Here is a 16,381-nt window from a genome sequence, read left to right on the forward strand (position 1 = left end):
AGGTGAGGCCGCGTGGCCAAGGTGCGGGTCCTCCTCCCCAGTTGTATTACCGACCCAATGACTCACGCTCAAGGACACTGCCCTTTAGGTGGTAGATGGGGGATCCCTGACTGAGTCCAAGGGAAAAAACCAACCAAACGAATTAAGAAGGAAAGAAAGAAAGAAGAAAAACAATTCCGTCCGTTTGGTATTTGTAGATGCGACGTCATCACATACTACACTGCAAAAACCGTTGGTCCGATATTTTGAAGCCCTGTAACTTATAAAAATGAAAACCTGAAGAAATGAACGACGACTTACATTTATATTTTTTTAAATTTCGTGTGGCTATTTCTAGCCGGGTGCAGCCCTTGTAAGGCAGACCCTCCGATGAGGGTAGGTGGCATCTGCCATGTGTGGGTAACTGCGTGTTATTGTGGTGGAGGATTGTGTTGTGTGTGGTGTGAGGACTTACAATGAAGAACTTACAGTAAACAGTATTTCGTTAGTAAATTCTTGTTATAGTAATTCTTTCGTATTCAAAACTAAACAGCGCACAACTTGGTCTGCAATGGAGGAGGTCCCATTAGGAAAGCAACGAAACAAATGACGAATGAGAAGTGCATACTGTCTACTAATCGTGTGACATCCGTCGGTAGTGTTTTAATACAACCCTATTGAAGGAACAGAAAATCCATATCATTTATATAATCATGTTATTTAAAGCACTTTACATGCAACTGTCTTCAGTCTGAATCGATGTCATTATCTTGGCGTCTCCGAAAACCGTTGAAGTAGTTAGTGGGCCGGAAAACCAATAACATTATTATTATCATCTCATTATTTAGGAACAGAAGCCGAACAAGCATACCGGGCGAGTTGGCCGTAGGATTAGGGGCGCGTAGCTGTAAGCTTGAATCCGGGAGGCAGTGGGTTCGAACCCCACTGTCGGCAGCCCTGAAGATGGTTTCCGGTAGTTTCACATTTTTAGACCAGGCAAATGCTGGGGCTGTACCTCAATTAAGGCCAAGGCCACTTCCTTCCCAGTCCTAGGCCCTTCCTATCCCATCGTCGCCATAAGACATATCTGTGTCGGTGCAACATAAAGAAAATAGCAAAGAAAAAAAAAGAAGCAAACGAGCATGACCAAGTTCGGCACAGGATAGTGAACTGAGACCGAAAGCTCTGGCGGCAAAGTCACTACTTCAGCTGTACAACGGGTTGCGGTTCGGCACAGGACAGTGAACTGAGAGTGAACGCTCTGGCGGCAAAGTCACTACTTCAGCTGTACAACGGGTTGCGGTTCGGCACAGGACAGTGAACTGAGAGTGAACGCTCTGGCGGCAAACTCACTTCTTCAGCTGTACAACGGGTTGCGGTTCGGCACAGGACAGTGAACTGAGAGTGAACGCTCTGGCGGCAAACTCACTTCTTCAGCTGTACAACGGGTTGCGGTTCGGCACAGGACAGTGAACTGAGAGTGAACGCTCTGGCGGCAAACTCACTACTTCAGCTGTACAACGGGTTGCGGTTCGGCACAGGACAGTGAACTGAGAGTGAACGCTCTGGCGGCAAATTCTCTACTTTACCTGTACAGCGGGTTGCGGTTCGGCACAGGACAGTGAACTGAGAGTGAACGCTCTGGCGGCAAACTCACTACTTCAGCTGTACAACGGGTTGCGGTTCGGCACAGGACAGTGAACTGAGAGTGAACGCTCTGGCGGCAAACTCACTACTTCAGCTGTAACGGGTTGCATCCTTCTCGGGAGGACTTCGACTGCTAATCGCAAGGTATTAATAATGTTATTGGTTTTACGTACCACTAACTACTTACATGGTTTTCGGAAACGCCGAATTTGATCGTGCAGAGGTTCAATTATTATTATTATTATTATTATTATTATTATTATTATTATCGCAGCTGGGAAATATCCCGGTGGCAGTGATCCCTTACAGTAGTGCGATAATAAAGTAAAGTTAAAACAAAATTACCCAACAACAACACAAAAACAACAACAAGAGTACAACATGCAATTCCCTGGAAAGAAAATATTACGAGAAATACTAATAGTTTAACATTCTAAATCCAGCATCATCGTATACAAATCCACATACATCTTAAGTATTTCCAGTGCTTAACACTATGGCTTACAATACTATAGGTTCAGCTTACTACTAACCTAATATTACAACACCGTCATATACAAATTCACAAGTTCCTTATATCTTTCAAAATTTTATACTATGACTTACAATAGATTGAGCGGACCAATTACTAACTATTATCTTAGCATTGTAAATACAGAACGTTCATGTACAAACTCACACATACCTTAAATAATTCAGATGCCTTAATACCACAATTTACAGTGGGTTGAGCGTTGCATTAAAATATGACACCATCACGTAGAAACGTACACACAATTTACAAGATTGCAGAATTTACAGAATTTACGTGCCGGTAAATCCCGGTAAATCTAGTGACATGGGGCTGACGTATTTGAACACCTTCACCACCGGACTGAGCCGGGATCGAACCTGTCAACTTGGGATCAGAAAGCTAGTTATCGGAAGGAACATAGGGAGCATTTTTCTTTCCTTTAATAATCCGTTTACCGTCCAGGGTTGGCTTTTCCCTCGGACTCAGCGGGGAACATCACCTCTACCGCCTCAAGGGCAGTGTCCTGGAGCGTGAGACTTTGGGTCGGGGATATAAATGGAGAGGAGGACCAGTACTGCCGAGTGAACCGACTGAGTGTCTGTCGAGTGTAGTTAGTCCTTTTTTTTCTGAACTTTACGGCTGATGTATAAAAAATCGAACTAACGCCCTTACAGGTGAATCAGGAAAATATTTTACACCTTAGGTTGGGACCCCACGAATAATTGAGGCTGAAATATATTTCGAAATGAAACACGAAATTATCTTTTTTTTTTGCTAGTTTTTTTACGTCGCACCGACACAGATAGGTCTTATGGCGACGATGGGACAGGAAAGGGCTAGGAGTGGGAAGGAAGCAGCCGTGGCCTTAATTAAGGTACAGCCCCAGCATTTGCCTGGTGTGAAAATGGGAAACCACGGAAAACCATTTTCAGGACTGCCGACAGTGGGGTTCGAACCTACTATCTCCCGAATACTGGATACTGGCCGCACTTAAGCGACTGCAGCTATCGAGCTCGGTCGAAATGATCCTAGGCTTGAAATGTTTTGATTCGTTTGGTAAGGAATTTATCTAATTATTACACTTAAACGATACACAGGACTCTCTGAGAATAGCCTAATACAGAAACACGCTAGAGAACGATTTGGTGAAAGCAGGTCGAATAATTTCAATTAGAAAGGAATACTAACCTTTGGCGGCATTAAAGCTTCCATATTTTAAAACTTTGTTCTCTAACCATTCTGAATATAGCAAATGAGAAGTTTTCAGCACTTAAAGTCTTTTGTTTTTGGCTGAATCAAGGCACTGTTTCTTTTTGATAACACAACAGCATCCTCCAAAGTTTCAATTAGGTTTAATTGACTTTCTCGCCTAAAAACAAAAATTTGAAATTTCGAACTTCATCATTCAGTTCCGAACACCTGAGAGAGCGGCAGTCAGTATGACCATGTCTAGCTCTACTTGAAGGTCTTTCTTTGGTGTTTTCCTGAGCTTACAAGTTCGGATCCATATCTTAAATGACGGAGGAACTTCGGAAGGGAGTAATTTACCTATTACCGGGCGAGTTAGCCGTGCGGTTAAGGGCCCGCAGCTGTGAGCTTGCATCCGGGAGATAGTGGGTTCGAATCCCACTGTGGGCAGCCCTGAAGATGGTTTTCCATTTTTACACCAGGCAAATACTGGGGCTGTACTTTAATTAAGGCCACGGCCGCTTCCTTCCAACTCCTAGCCCTTTCCTATCCCGTCGTCGCCATAAGACCTATCTGCGTCGGTGCGACGGAAAGCAACTAGCAAAAAAAATTACCTGTTTGCCTCCAGAAGTATTCTTCCTTGCTTACTTTATAATAACAAGAAAGTCACATTGCAACAATAACTGTGTACAACAATACAGCAATATAAAAATAAGCTGTAACATAGTGTTATCAGAAACGTGTTTAATGTTAGTTGTTTAATGTCACACTGACCCTACCGGGCGAGTTGGTTGTGCGGTTAGGGGCGCGCAGCTGTGAGCTCGCATCCGGGAGATAGTGGGTTCGAATCCCACTGTCGGCAGCCCTGAAGATGATTTTCCGTGGTTTCTCGTTGTCACACCAGGCAAATGCTGGGGATGTACTTTAATTAAGGCCGCGATCGCTTCCTTCCCACTCCTAGGCCTTTCCTATCCCATCGTCGCCATAAAATCTATCTGTATCGGTGCGACGTAAAGCAAATAACAAAAAAAAAAACCCACTGACTCTGCACTTTGGCACAATTGATACGGGAAAAGGTCAGGACTAGTACAGTAGCGGCCTTAACAAAGGTACAGGCACGGCATTTGCTTGGTATAAAACTGGAAACCGTGAAAGATACATTCAAGTCTTCCGATGGTGAAGTTCAACTTCATCCTCTCCCGAAATCCGGCTTACAGCTATGACAAATTATTGTTCGATGAAGTGTATCAGTGCAATTGAAATGAGGATCGGTAAACCCACTTTTTCGGTGTCCTGTTGTCATGAAACTCCAAGTCCGACTCGTTGGCTGAACGGTCAGCGTATACTGGCCTTCGGTTCAGAGGGTCCAGGGTTCGATTCCCGGCCGGGTCGGGGATTTTAACCTTAATTGGTTAAATCCAATGGCACGGGGGATGGGTGTATGTGTTGTCTTCATCATCATTTCATCCTCATTACGACGCGCAGGTCGCCTACGGGAGTCAAATAGAAAGACCTGTACCTGGCGAGCCGAACCCGTCCTGGGATATCCCAGCACTAAAAGCCATACGACATTTCATTTCATGAAACTCCAAGATCCGTCAGCAACCCGATGTCGATTTTTCTTCTTTCTTTCTTAACCCTCTTCCATCCAGGGCAGCTCTTGTTGGTGTAAACATTTCCTGGCAGACAAAGTAGGGAGTCCCCATTCTACGAAAAACGTAACATTAAGCAATATGCTTAATTGTGCCGAAAGTTTGAGGGTTAAAGGGACCGGAATGGCTTCAAATTGTCAGTCTTGGGTAGCTCTATCAAATTAAAGAGACAAATTTCGAAAATCACTTCCTGCCTAAATGCAGCTCTTGAAAAAACTGCCTAAAATCGTTTTTTTTTTTTTTTTTTGCTAGTTGCTTTACGTCGCACCGACACAGATAGGTCTTATGGCGACGATGGGACAGGGAAGGGCTAGGAGTGGGAAGGAAGCGGCCATGGCCTTAATTCAGGTACAGCCCCAGCATTTGCCTGGTGTGAAAATGGGAAACCACGGAAAAAATTTCAGGGCTGCCGACAGTGGGGTTCGAACCTACTATCTCCCGAATACTGGACAATGGCCGCACTTCAGCGACTGCAGCTATCGAGCTCGGTCGTTTAGTTCTTACCTCGTTTTCTTTTTTTATTCAAATACTGGCGAAATGAGCATATTTACATAATTCTGCCTGTAATGTGTTCCTTGGTTCAAAACCCTCAGGCGTTTCTGATTTTTTTTAAATTCACAGCTAATGTAGTTATAAGGACTTAAGTGAAACGATGCATTGACTCACATTAGCGCTCGTAGTGATAGAAAAAGGTAAACTGCTAATCTAATCGACCGGATAATGATGGTTAAGAAAACGATTGCCATTTTTAGGAATAAATAAAGAATATATCCTCATACTTTATTATATTTATCTAAAATTCGTAGCTAATATCCCTAGGATATTTTCAACAATGAGTTGCTTGCCTGAAGGGCTATAACTGTGGATTTTTACCTCGGACTCAGCGAGGAATCCCACATCTAAGGCCTCACGGGCAGAGTCCTGAAACGTGAGACTTTGGATCAGAGGGATACAACTGGGGAGGGGATCAGTACCTCGCCCCGACGGCCACACCCGCTATGTTAAACAGGGGCCTTGTGGGGAGGATGGAAATGTTGAAATGGATAGACGGGGAAGAAGGAAGGAAGCGGTCGTGGCCTTAAGTTTGGTACCATCTCGGCATTTGCGTGGAGGAGAAGTGGGAAACCACGAAAAACCACTTCAAGGATGGTGGGGATCAAACCCCCTCTACTCAGTTGACCTCCCGAGGTTCAGAGGACTCCGTTCCACTCCTCGTACCACGTTTCACGTTTCGAGGCAGAGCCGGGAATTGAACCTGTGCCTCCGGGAGTGGCAGCTAATCACACTACGTACTACACCACAGAGGTGGACTTCAGGGAACTTACGAGTGAAATTTCGGTAAATATGGGCAAAAAATATAGATTTTCTGGATTTGACAACAAAAAAATATCCTTATCTCTTATGTAACAGGAATGTCGTTATTTTTTCATAATGTCATTTTAAGGCCCTAGTAGTCATTTTACAATGGTTACGCATGATGTTAATAAGTGTTGTTTACGACGCATCGACACAGATAGGTCTTATGGTTTTGGTGGTATAGGAAAAGAGTAGGAGTGGAAAAGAAACGATCGTTGTCTTAATTAAGGTACAGCCCTAGCTTTTTGCCTAGTATGAAAATGTAATACCACGGAATACCATCTTCAGAACTGCGGAAAGTGGGATTCGAACCCACTACCTCCTGAATACAAGCTCACAACTACGCAACCGTGACCGTATGACTAGCTCGCTCGGTGTGTTAATAAGTTAAACAGTAAGATATGTGGATAATATGACCATAATTGAGGGGCTGACATGGGAAAGTTTGTAAGTAAAAAAAAATGTAAATTTCGCTTCTTCCTGGAGAAAGTAGCAAACGTTCATGTCAATGACATAGAAAAGGTAGCAAGTCAACTGGTATAATAGATGTGCTTCTATTATTGACGCTAGATGAAACTGTGCTAAGTCCACGAGGTTTGGCATGTTGAAGGTAGTAAATCAGCCCGTGCCTCTGGTGGAATTATGCCTAACCTTTGCCATTTGTTTACAGTCAACTGCGTGCAAACCTTGTCTATAGCTATTATAGCTCGTCATAGTTATATTTCAGTTGCCAGAAATTATCCGAAACCTATTCCATTCAAAATGGTAATCCGTTATAGCCAGCATCTTGACATGACGTTCATACTAGATTTTTGTTTTTATAAATAGGTAATACGTGTGTTCAACAATGGTCCCAGAAGAAGTTGTGGAAATGATCAAAGTGGCTAAGCATTTTCAACCATTTCATGTACGTAATCATGATGACGCCTGGGGATTTTTGTGACACCGCCATGGAAAGCAAGAGATATTTAAATACTCAACGCCTTAATATTAGCACTGTGAGCTGGATAATAATTTCAAAAGCTGAACCTCCATCAGTCGAGACAAGGCAATCGTTCAAAGAGAACAGAGGAAGGAGCACAACATCCTCAAAAGAGGGCGGTACTATCATGCGATCAAAAACATACAGCCCTTACAACCACTTGGAAGGAGACCAACCATTAGCGAACCTAAAGAAAAGGACTTATTGGGGAGCTGGATTTCTTCGACGAAAAATATCTTGCGTTTTATCGTGAAATTTGTGCTTGAATCCTATAAGGCAACTGATAACTGATTAGACAGTGATTTTTCACAATTTTTTCCCGCATAATTTGTGCCTGAAACATAATTGGTATAATTTTGTGTGTTAAACTGATAAATTGATAACTCCTTCATTTTACGTGATATTTGATCAATGTCATCTGCTTCACAACACTGGCAAGACTATGTTTTTCTCCTGTAAAATTCACATTTTAATGACTTACTACCTTTCCCTTGTCAACGCCTCAATTGTCTTCATCACGTCAGGGAAAGGTACACCCCAGGAGAGATAAGTCCAAGAAAGGATTAAAAACCTCAAGATTTTGTTCTTGCGGGGAGGGAGTGCAGGAAGTAGAAATTTGTGGGTCTTACGTATGTTGAAAGACAATTTTGATTTAAGTTACTATTCTTCAAATTAATTTTCTGATTTCTCACAATTCGTCTTTCGTTACTGGTATAGTTATAGAAATTGTTCCTTATGTTACAACGTGGCATGCAGTTTCAAATATGTACGGAAAATGGAGATTGCTCTGGAAGTTTCTGGGTTCGGACCGAAGAATATTTTTTTCTTTTTGATTAATCATCATAAACGTAAAATGAAAACCCAGATCAATTCCTATTTGTGGATGTGTTTAGTTGCTGTTCATACAATTACTGGGGCTTATGGAAGAATGTAGAACTGACTGAGTCTGGATGTGTTAGTAGTTAATGATATTCGGATAACAGTATATAACGAGGAAGAGATAGGAGATTATAAAGCGTTCTTAATAGGTGTTAAAAAGGGAAGGGCAGAGTGTGGGGTAGGGATGTTCATCAGAAATACAATTGCATGCAACATAGTTTCTGTAAGGCACATAAATGAGTGAATTATGTGGATAGTTTTACCTGTAAGGGGAATTAGGAGAGAAATATCTCAGTGTATAACCATGTGAGGGTGCAGATGAGAATGAGGTAGACAAGTTTTATCAAGCAATGAGGGACATCGTAGTCAGGGTCAAAAATAAGTATAGTATGGTACTAATGGGACATTTCAATGCGAGAGTTGGAAATAGAACTGAAAAATATGAGAAAATTATGGGTAAATATGGGAAGCGTTTACTGGATTTCTGTGTAAATATGGAACTTTTTTTGCTAGTTGCTTTGTGTCGCACCGTCACAGATAGGTCTTATGGCGACGATGGGATAGGAAAGGGTTAGGAATGGGAAGGAAGCGGCCGTGGTCTTAATTAAGGTACAGCCCCAGCATTTGCCTGGTGTGAAAATGAGAAAACACGGAAAACCATCTTCAGGGCTGCCGACAGTGGTGTTCGAACCCACTATCTCCCGGATGCAAGCTCACAGCTGCGCGCCCCTAACCGCACGGCCAACTCACCAGGTCCAAAGTATGGAATTAGTAGTTACGAATACATTCTTCAACGTTAAGGAAGTTATACATGGAAGTATAAGGGCACCAATTCCATAAAAGACTATATCATAACCGATTTTGGATTCAGGAAATCATTGGGGAATGAGCGGTTATTCCAGGTAATTTTTTGATCATACAGACCACTATCTGATCTTCAGTGATCTAAGCATCTGTGATATAACATAATAGAATACTCCCATCTCCTAGTTCTGGATCGCTTAGAACTGGGGGGGAGATCGATCATTTATTGTGATCCAAACTGTTTGTTGATACATGCATGACCTTCTTTGTTACGATTAGTATATCTAATACTTCATTAAATGTTAAAGTTAAGCCTAATCACTAAGTATCTCTAAACCTAGAATAGAGAAGGAGAAATCTGTCTACAGACAAATGAGGGTAGAAAATCTCCAGAGCGAGGGAATTAGACAGAGGTACATAATATGATTAGTCAAAAGTTCCAAACAGTTGGCAATAAGGAGCTTCAGGATACAGAAAGAGATTTGATTGCATACACGGATGCTATATTTTAAACAGCAACGGAATGCCTGAGGACAACAGTGTGCATAGATGGGGAAAAGCGAATATCTTGGCGGAATGATGAAGTGACAGCTTGTAAACCTAAACAAAGACTGATGTAGACAGGGAAGTGTACGTAGATAAAATGAACAAATAACTGTTGAATCCAAGAAGAAGTCTTCGGAAGATTTCGGTTATAACCTGGAAAGGCTAGGTCTTATGCAGGGAAGCTTTTCTGGACAGTAATAAAGAATCTTAGAAAGGGAGGATAAATGGATGTGGATAGAATTTTGTTTAAATCAGGTGAACTGACGATAGATCCCAGGGAATCACTGGAAAGATAAAAAGAGTATTTTGAGAATCTTGTCGTAGTTAAAGGAAATATTTCTGGTGACGTGAATAATCGATCTCATGGAAAGGAGGACAATGATCTTGCTGGAATTACGCTTGAAGAAATGAAAAGTATGGTAAATAAACTCCATTGTCAAAAAGCAGCAGGAAAAGATTAAACAGATTAAACACATGAAATGCTGAAATAAAGTGGGAAGGCAGGGATAAAATGGCTCCTTATAGTAATAAGATTAGCTTGGGATGATAGTAAAGTACCTCCTGATTGGATGAAGTTAGTAATTGCACCTATCTATAAAACGGGAACAGGAAGTGTTGCAACAAGTATCGATGTATTACATTGATCAGTAGTCCGGCTCCATGGCTAAATGGTTAGCGTGCTGGCCTTTGGTCACAAGGGTCGCGGGTTCGATTCCCGGCAGGGTCGGGAATTTTAACCATAATTGGTCAATTTCGCTGGCGCGGGGGCTGGGTGTAAGTGTCGTCTTCATCATCATTTCAACCTCATCACGACGCGCAGGTCGCCTACGGGAATCAAATCAAAAGACCTGCATCTAGTGAGCCAAACTTGTCCTCGGACACTCCCAGCACCAAAAGCCATACGCCATTTCCATTTCATTGATCAATATACCAGGTAAGTGTTCACTGGCATTTTGTAAGGGAGGGTGCGATCAGTGGTTGAGAGCAAGTTGGATGAAAACCAGTGTAGTTTCAGACCACAGAGGGGCTATATGCATCAGATTTTCGGCATGCACCAACTAATTGAAAATATGCTACAAGAAGAATAGATATTTGTGTTTATGTTTCGTAGATCTAGAGAAGGCATATACCAGAGAACCGAGGGAAAAGATGTTAGCCGTGCTGGGGTACTAAGGTATTAAGGGTAGGTTATTAAAAGCAATCAAAGGCATATGTTGACAATTGGGCTTCATTGAGAATTGATGGTAGAATGAGTTCTTAGTTCAAGTTACTTACAGGGGTTAGACAAGGCTGTAATCCTTCACCTTTGTTGTTCATAGCGGCAGGGAGGGATTCAGTTAGGTGGAAATATAGTAAGCAGTTTGGCCTATTCCGATGACTTGGTCTTAATGGCAGTTTGTGCTGAAAGTCTGCAGGGAACTTGAAAAAGGTGCTATGAGTATGGAAATTAACCTTTCCAAGAATAGAGTGATGTCAACAGGTAAGAAATATAAGAGAATTGAATGGATCAGCTAGCCCATTTCAGTTTTTTAGGATAGTAGGATAGTTGGTGGGATTGTATCAATGCGCAACAAAGCCAATGCAGTGAGCTCCCAGTTGCGATTAATAGTATTCTGTAAGAAATAAGTCAGCTCCCGAACGAAACTATCTTTCCACCGGCCTGTTTTCGGACCGATTTAGCTTTTTTGGAGTGAAAGCTACGTGGACACAGGATGTCTTATTCATAAGTTAGAAGTAAAAGACATGGACGTGGCGAGAATTATCGCTTTTAAAATCTGTTGGGAACAACGGCAAAGGAACACTCGGAATGAATAGATAAAGGCTAAGTTAGGAATGAAATTGACTGACGAAGCTGTGCGCATAAACCGGCTTAGTGTGAAACTCATGTAACTACAAATATTAGACTTTTGATGAGAGACAACATAACCCTTCAGTCAAAGTGGACAAATCATATACCAGTCGTTAGCCCTTCATTAGAGAAACATTCGTGCCAATTTGCAGACCGTTATCGGTAGCAACTTGAAAGTTCTGGTAAGTCCTAAGCTAATCTCTACGAAATCCGAGGCAGCAAGATTACGCAAAATTTCAGAAACGTATGGGACATCAATACGAACATCCTATAATGTTTGCAAAGTTTGAAATTAAATGACAATTTTCATGACATTTTGATTGTTGATAATGTAATCATTTTGCTAAGGCAAATATAAATATTCGGGAGTATAACGTCCTTTGTACATCGGTCTTTCCACCGGCCTGTTTTCGGACCGATTTAGCTTTTTAGGAGTGAAAGCTACGTGGACACAGGATGTCTTATTCATAAGTTAGAAGTAAAAGACATGGACGTGGCACTCTTGCATTGCCGACAGTGGTGATTAAATATGCAATAGTAGTGTATGCAATTGTTAATTGTCATTAGATTAGATCACTTGAAGTTCGATTCTATTCCATCATTTTCCTGACGTCTGAAACGTAAATTCCCGATGTAAACCGTACTGATAATAGTCACCGAAAGCCATTGAAGCAAGGGCTCAAACCATTCATGCGTGACTTCCCAGCCTTATCGTACAGCGTACTTCAGCACCCTATGCTTTGAAATTGATCGTGAATATTTTATTCAGTATCTACCTGAGAGATGAATACCGAAAGAGAAAGCACTATTGAACAGCCAGTACACTTCCTCAAATTTCATCCGCTTTCATTTCCCCCTGTGGAACAACATTAAATTATTTCTTTGGACAATGAGTCCTTTATAGCAAATAGCCTTCTAAGTTAGAAATTAATCAGTACGGCAACATCTTCGTTAGAGAAGACGTGAAGATAGTTATTGAAGGGATACAGCTCCTTTATTCATAATGGAGGATGTCATGCCGAGCAAATATCTACACTAATGGAAGATGATGTAAACGATGTTATGATCATTTCATAGCAAGAGGTACTATTTATTTATTTCTTATTCTTCTTCTTAATCTGGTTACCCTCCAGGTTCGGTTTTTCCCTCGGACTCAGCGAGAGTTCCCACCTCTACCGCCTCAAGAGCAGTGTCCTTGCGGGGTGATGGGAAGATTGGAGGGGATAGACAAGTAAGAGCGAAGGAAGCGGCCGTGGCCTTAAGTTAGGTACCATCCCAGCATTTCCCTGGAGGAGAAGTGGGCAACCACGGAAAACCACTTCCAGGATGACTGAGGTGGGAATCGAACCACCTCTACTCAGTTGACCTCCCGAGGCTGAGTGGACCCCGTTCCAGCCCTCGCGCCACTTTTTCAAATTTTGTTGCAGAGCCGGGAATCGAACCCGGGCCTCCGGGGGTGGCAGCTAATCACACTAATCACTACACCATAGAGGCGGACATTCTTTATTTATTTATTTATTTATTTATTTATTTATTTATTTATTTATTTATTTATTTATTTATTTATTTATTTATTGTCAATAAATAGTCAAAACGGAGTTTTAATTAACACTATGAGCAGTAAATGAAGAAATAATCACTGCAATGATCACTGAAATTCATTCTATTTAAGTCAAAAGCGAACTCCTTCGATGTGGTAAACCATTTAGAACAATCATATTTCTACATCGTGGTGATTCAATATGTGCATTTAAGTGTGGTTACACTTCTGGCCGTTCTAAATGGCTTACCACATCGTATTTGTTCAAACATTTGTATACTTACAACGGAAGTGCAAGAGGTCCCACACATTCGTCTCAGGTACTGATCCTGACCACAGGTTGCGTGTTCAAAGTGCATAACAGGATAGGCATGCAGGACAAATATCAACGCCACAGTGCAATGGGTTCATTAGATATAACAAAAGAAACATAACCAATGCAATTGTTTGCACATGCAGGAGTATCGTGCAGATTTGCGTAGTTCTACCGCAGCATTCGTTAATCAATATATTCTGCAGCAGTATGCACATAGTATGAATGAAATCCGTTCACATGAGATACATTCATCATTACTGTTTGCGTCGGAACACAACTGAATATCTCCAAAAACCGCCAAAAGTAGTTTAGTTGAACGTAAAAACAGTAATAGTATTAGAACTGAATGTGTGTTTTGAATGCTCCCGGTGACTCATCTCTACATCCAGCAACTAATGCATTAAAAATTTAAATCTGCATGCCAAAATTTTTAAATGCGTCGGCTCTGGAAATTTCAAGAAGTTTGCCCACTTCCATATCTCGATCGATAGCTAGTGCACAATCTGTGATACCGAATGTATTTATGAAATTCTTGTAAGGATGGAAGAATTACACATCCAATGGTTCTACGGTACGTGTGTTATTTCCATGGATCTGTTCCATTTTCAAATTTTCAAATGCACATCAGCAAGAGAACACTGTGGGATTAGTTGCTTATCTTTCTATGCACCCCATGAATCGACTATCAGTATAATGTCTTTACCTGTGACACTGCCCGGCTCCATGGGTAAATGATTTTTTAATGCTATTTGTTCGGGGCGTCGACCTAGAAAGATCTTTTGCCGCTACTTGCACCATATGTGAGGAACCTGCGTGTATTTGATAAATGGCGTGAATGTGAGGAAAGGAACGTTAAGGACCACACAAACACCCAGTCCCCATGCCAGGAATATTAATCATTTACAATTCAAAAGCCTTGGCCCGGCCGGGAATCGAACCCGTGGCCACCGAGTAACGGGCGGACGCGTTGCCCTTCCACCGTGAGGCGGCACTGGCTAAATGGTTAGCACGCTGGCCATTTCTATGAGGGGCCCAGGGTTCGATTCCCGGTCGGGTCGGGAATTTGAACTTTCATTAGTTAATTCCTATGGCTCGGGGGTTGGTTGTTTGTGACGTTTTCAGCATTAGATTTCATCTTAGGTAGGGCCCATCCTCACAGACGCGCAGGTCGCCTATACGGCGTCTAATCGAAAGACCTGTACCCGGCCTCTCCGGAGGCCACACGCCGTTACCTGTGACACAGGAAGACCTTCAAACAGTATGTGTTCATATTGGGGCTAGAAGTATATGGTGGTTGCACTCGAACAACTAATTGCAAATACTTGTTTGCTGCCAGCCGATATTAACGTCCTGCCACAATGGGCCTCTTTATCGAACCAATTTTTATCATATTTCAATACCTGTGAATTGGAGTGCTGTCTCTGATGATCATATCCCTGATACTTCGAACAATGTAATCTTATAATTGTTGTAAAACGTTCTTTTTGATCACGCAATGTCATCCCATACGATGTGTAATCGCACGAGATACAATTCTGTTCCTCTGTTTAAATAATTGCACCCATAGAGCGGATACCGTGGAATTGATGGCAATTCCACACTTATTTCGGAGCGCTATTTGTCTAACACTTCCATCATGAATTATGCTGTTTGCTGCAACCATCTTGCACAAGCCTTCAAAAATCCGTTTATTGATGGTTGCCATGTGTCATGATAGGTGTTGCCAGAGTGTTCTTGCATCCTCTTGCAGGGTTTACTTTTTCAAATAGATATAGGACTCTAACGTCGGAAAGTTTCCTTAATTGGTACGTTTACGGTTTTCTATGACCGTATTTTCTCTGACTTTGTACATTTCCAAAACTCGTATGCTCTCTGCAGATAATCCTCACCATACCTCTGTTTTTATTTCTTCGGTAGCGATAGGGCGTATTCTGATTGCGAGCCTGTTCCTTCACCGGGGCTGGTATTGGACTCGTCCTCTTCATGGATATAACAGTCCTCGACGATCAGTGTCCCCTCTTCGTGCATTACTTTATCTCCAATTAGCATATCTTGAATCCTCTTGGCCATTTCACATTCCTCCTTATTCGGATCTCCATTGTATTTTACGGGAAAGTTATTTGCTAGGAGAAGAAAAACTGCTTTTGGATCTATTTTTGCAATCTGTAAACAAGGTAGAAGTACTAGCACATCTATCTCCTAGCTATCTATAAAACTGGCAGAGCTATACCGTAGATAAGAGGTAAGGGACTTCTCTTTTTTTAAATGTATATTCGCATGATTCTCAGATTAAGGAGAGAATTTGTAGAAGAACTGGCGTGTATGTACGATCTCGTTGGATTATATGTTTGAAGTGTTGCACATGCATATGGCTCCTGTAAGAGTATGTAGCCCAAAGGTGCCTCTACCTCATATGCTTAACATAGAAATATGAGAAATTAACAATTAGTTTAAACGGTACTGAAAATATTTTCTAGCGAGAAATCTGAGTTTCAGAAACAGCAGAATATTCCATCCCATTTATTAATTAATTAATTAATAGCAAATATTGCACATGCGAACACTATGTGGTGCTACGAACGATATGAACAACATTGTGCATTCCCGACTTCAAAGTAGGATGGGTTCCTCGTTAGTAAATAAGTGTTACTCTCCCATAGTTTCAGACCTACTCCATATTTGTAAAGCCATCTCAAAGCAACTTCCGTTCTAGGTGTTTTCTAAGTGTCATATTATAGAAGTACCATTTTTCTGCGGCTGGATAAATTTGGATTGACTAATTTTATTCTCGTCAGTATTAATCAGTTAAATATTCCAGATATTGCTGCGTACAGACCAGCTCTAAAATAAAATTGATAAACTAAAGCCTTCATTACTTGAGACTAATTCAAGAAAATAATGACCAAGTTGCCGGCCTACATCTGCATCAATATGTTAACTAAACACGTTCATTAGTGGATAAAATGTGATAGAATGTCCTGCATAAGCCATAGAGTCCCCTTAATCCCTAAATTGCCCCTTAATATATTTCCAATACTCTCCAAACTAAATCTTACTTTCTCGTAGTTCGATGTTAAGTAAGTGAGGTAGCATCCTTCGGGCTACGTATCTGTGCAGTTGACGTATGCA

At 41.6% G+C, this 16,381-nt stretch overlaps 1 protein-coding gene across 1 annotated transcript in view; it reads left to right on the forward strand.

The window, feature by feature from the left end:
- The window catches only part of LOC136863484 (zinc carboxypeptidase-like), a 103,804-nt gene that overhangs the window by 18,763 nt on the left and 68,660 nt on the right, over positions 1–16,381 (forward strand). The gene's annotated exons all lie outside the window — the stretch shown is intronic.

The sequence above is a fragment of the Anabrus simplex genome, chromosome 2 (assembly GCF_040414725.1).
Source record: "Anabrus simplex isolate iqAnaSimp1 chromosome 2, ASM4041472v1, whole genome shotgun sequence".
Taxonomy (NCBI): domain Eukaryota; kingdom Metazoa; phylum Arthropoda; class Insecta; order Orthoptera; family Tettigoniidae; genus Anabrus; species Anabrus simplex.